This window comes from Oryctolagus cuniculus, chromosome 16, assembly GCF_964237555.1.
Source record: "Oryctolagus cuniculus chromosome 16, mOryCun1.1, whole genome shotgun sequence".
In the NCBI taxonomy this organism is placed as follows: Eukaryota; Metazoa; Chordata; class Mammalia; order Lagomorpha; family Leporidae; genus Oryctolagus; species Oryctolagus cuniculus.
The window spans coordinates 51,218,945-51,223,426 of record NC_091447.1 but is presented as its reverse complement, the minus strand read 5'-3'; positions in this window follow the sequence as shown (position 1 = coordinate 51,223,426).

The window sequence follows — 4,482 nt, the reverse complement described above, 5'->3', positions numbered from 1 at the left end:
TATTTAATTCTCTTCCTTTTTCCTTTGTCCTCTACATTAGAATTCAAGAGAGTCCAGGGGCAAGGGTGGTTTCTAAATGGAGAGTTCGAGTAAATTTTTTCCACTTTCTGCAATGTAGGATCGGGCTCCCCTGTTGATTCATAAGCCTAAAAACAGGACAGAAATTACCTTTTGCTTTTCTAAGGCAGAGTGACTTCGACAACTTAAAAAGCACTTTCAGTGGCTACTCTGAAAACCTGGAGACGGAGGAGGTTCTCACCACTCCGGAAATGGAAACTTCTGGACCACTTCGGGGAGGGTGACTCAGCCTGAGCCACGGACCCACGCCCTGGGGTGGGTGGGGGACTGCACACCCCACGGCCCAGGGATCACCAGAGCCTGGAATCCCCTTTGGCCTCACCACTGACTGCACTGACCCATGGCTCACACAGGAATTCTAGTTCCTCTTCATTTTTCCTATGGGTCCCACCCTTTTCTTCATAACTCACAGCATTGTTTTTAATTAATCATTTGAGAGACAGAAGTCTCCCCATTTGCTAGTGCACCCCCTAACTGCCTGCAATGGCTATGATTGGGTCAAACCAAAACTGGGAGCCAGGACCTCAATCTGGGTCTTGAACCAGAAGACTTGAGCCATCACTGCTGCCTCCCACGGTGTGCATTAGCAAGAAGCTGGAATCAGAGCAGGGCTGGATTCCAACACAGGTACTCCAGTGTGGGAGGTGGGCGTCCCAAGCAGTGTCTTAACCACTACGCCAAACACTCACCCAAATATAGCATTTTTTTTTTCACATTTCTGATAACTGCCGGTGAGTATGAGCACCTGTAGAAGGAGATGAGCCCCAGACACGCTGGACGGGTCCCGACCCGGGAGCAGACATCCACCAACCCACCCCCTCCTGTGGCCCGGAGGTCTAGAGGAGTCCAGATCTTCCTGGAGTTCCCAGAAGCCACAGCGCCCGAGGTGTAACACGCAGGCAAGCAGATCTGAGACACAGCCCGCCGGGTGTGTTTGTAGAGCACTCTCCCCCTGCTCTCAGAACCCCTCCTGGAAGACACTGGCTGACGATGACCAGGGTTCCCGGGCTTGATGCCAGCCCTGTCTCCTCACAAGCCTCTGGGAGATGGACCCTGTCCCCACCTCCACGTCCAGGCAGCTCAGAACTGCTGGGGCCAGAATGTGTTGGTGAGATCTTTGACCTCGGAACCAAAGCTCTTGCTCCTAATGATGACTACAGATATTTGTCTCTGAATGACTCATTTAAATGTTAGAAAAGAGGAATCATGATCACCATGGAAGGTTCATAATACATTCAACAAACACATATGGAACAAAAAACTGCGTTCAGACACTGTTCTAGTTACCAAGAATGCAATAGTGAAGAAGCCCGACCATTGGCCGGATGGAGCTTGTATTCTCACAAAGGGAGAATGACAAGAAATAGAACAAAGGAGTGAAGTAAATTGTATTGTGTAAATTCCACAGGAGAGAAAAAGCCAGGACAAGGAAATGGGCTATCAAGATGAGAAACTTGAAGTCCTGTGGTCAGGCCGGCGCCGTGGCTCACTAGGCTAATCCTCTGCTTGCGGCGCAGGCGCACCGGGTTCTAGTCCCAGTCGGGGCGCCGGATTCTGTCCCGGTTGCCCCTCTTCCAGGCCAGCTCCTGCTGTAGCCTAGGAGGGCCGTGGAGGATGGCCCAAGTCCTTGGGCCCTGCACCCGCATGGGAGACCAGGAGAAGCACCTGGCTCCTGGCTTTGGATCAGTGCGGTTCGCTGGCCGCGGCAGCCATTGAGGGTGAACCAATGGCAAAGGAAGACCTATTCTCTCTGTCTCTCTCTCTCACTGTCCACTCTGCCTGTCAAAAAAAAAAAAAAAAAAAAACACCCTATGGTCAGTAATGACCTCCCCAAGAAGGTGTTCATGAACCCAAAGCCTGAAAGAGTTGGGGAAGGGAGCCCTTCTCCAGCCTGAGCCCCGCCCCGTCCCCATGTCCAGTCCCCATGTCCAGGCCAAAGGACAAGTTCAAAGGCCTGGAGGCTTTAGGAGCATTGTTGAAGAGCAGAGACAGCTGCGATGTGGAGGAGCGGGAGGCAGGGGCGAGCGGGAGGCCTGCGCCGTGGTGGGGCAGGAGTTGGAGGCTTCTGCTCAGAGAGTGAAACGGTTCTGTTTTAAGCAGAGAAGAGGTGCAGTCCGCCTTGGTTTTGAAGGGATTACTCTGGCTTTTGTTATGATAATAGACTGTGGGAACCGGGAGTGGGAGGTGAGAAACCTGAATCCTGTTAGGGAACTTTTTTTTTTTTTTTTAAAGATTTATTTATTTATTTGAAAGGCAGAGTTACATAGAGAGAGAAAAAGAGGCAGAGAGAGGGAGAGAGAGAGAGAGAGAGAGAGGTCTTCCATCTGCTGGTTCACTCCCCAGATGACCGCAATGGGAGGAACTGTACCGATTCGAAGCCAGGAGCCAGGAGCTTCTTCTGGGTCTCCCACATGGGTGCAGGGGCCCAAGGACTTGGGCCATCCTCTACTGCTTTCCCAGGCCATAGCAGAGAGCTGGATCAGAAGTGGAGCAGCCGGGACTCGAACAGGTACCCATATGGGATGCTGGCGCTGCAGGCAGGGGCTTAACCTGCTTTGCCACAGCGCCAGCCCCAGGAAACTCTTAATGGATAAGAGAGAGAAAGAGAGAGAGAGAGAGAGAATTGGTGGGGCAATGATGTGGGTTCTGGACATGTTCCATAGGTGGAGCTGACAGACTTTGCTAATCAACTCGTGTGGGCTCTAAAATAAAGAGCCGAGTCAGGCCTGAGCATTTGAAAGGACGGAGACTGAGTGTTGAGCTCTGGAAAGTGGTCGGTGTGGCGGGTGTAGGTGCAGGTTTTTCGATAAAGCAAATATGATAGAGAAAGAAAGAGGCGAGGGGATTAGAAAGGACTTCTGGGAGCTGACGGTAAGGCTGGAGCACGTGGTGAGGGACGGAGAGGGATGACGAGGAGAAGGCGGGCTGGGAGAGGCACCTGTCAGGGTCAGAAGCGCGGGTCTCACTGAGGTGGGCTGGGAGGGTGATTCGTTTAACCAAAGTCAGAGAACTTGTCAGACTTCCTGATGGAGGCTGCTCCCCCAGAGGGTGGTACACTCTACTTCAAGGTTAGCTTTAGATAAACTTAGATTTCTGTAAATTATTAGTTTATGGACCAAATGGTTTTATAATTATCTATAAATTAGAGTCTTCGACACTATTTGAATCCTTATAGGACAATAATAGGCCGTTTGGGATATATTGGAGAATTCCTACGCTAAAATCACTAAAATAAATGTCCCGTGTTAGCAGTCAAAGCACATCTTCTGGGTCATGAGTCACTGAGTTATAAAAAGGTTTAAAAATGAAATAAGCTATATTAGTATAGAGATTTACAGGTCAGCTATTACTTCCCCGTTACTTTTTATAATGGAAGGCATATCCAGAATTTTAAATCTTAACCCAACAGTTGGTGATCTTTCATGAAACCATTTTACAAATACTGCTTAAATCGTATAAAGTAGATTATGCTGATACTATAGTTTCCTAAAGTAATTTTTAATGGAGAAATGTGAATAATTGATATTTAGGTCATACAAATAATTATTTTATTCCTAGATGTCTCATAAGCAGATGGAGCCCTGCCAATTTGCATACAATGTTTGCATGCTAACTCACCATGTTTTGAGATGTCCTATGATCCCTTGTCGAGTTTGGAAAATACTTGAGAATGGTCTTCTCCAGGGAGGAGACTTTATTTTCTATAAATATTTACATGTTCAGTTCCTAAGTTGTTGGGGAAATACCGGTAGGTTTCGTCTCAGTGCCTCCCACACTGAGAAAGGATTCAGGAGACGGAGAGGGAAGCTCCGTACCAGAGCACGGGAATGCGTCAGGGCAATAGATCCCTGAGACCCCAGAGCAGAGTGGACAAGCGAGCCGGTCAGCAGCTGCAGCAGGATGGTGGAGGGGAGAGAGTTTACACTTGCGGGAGGGGCTGGAACTGGTTTTCCAACATTCCTTTAGGTTTGCTTCAGGAATTCACCTCTTCAGCTTTCTGCTGGTTTCCACCCTCATCAGAAAGGCCTGTGGTAGTTCCTGAAGTTCATGGCGGTGCCCGCCGGGCCGGAGCTGGTCAGCATCCTGTGGAGAGAGAGAGGGACAAGATCCACAGCTGGCCTTACACAGAAATGTGGGTGGCCGTTCTGCACGCATTCTTACAGCACGAGTCAGCACAAAGCAGAATTCACATGGCCAGTATTCATGTTAAGGCAATTGCTGCTGCTGATTATTTGTCCTTATATTTTACGCTTTTGTCATTCTCTTTCATCCAAAGTGTTTTATTTCTCATCATCCTGTCAACTTACTATGATGGAAGCATGTTTGAACAGCAGTTTGTATTCTCCTTATTTGTGCCATCTATTCAGTGACCTATTTTCTAGGACTGTTTTCTGTGTAAAAGTG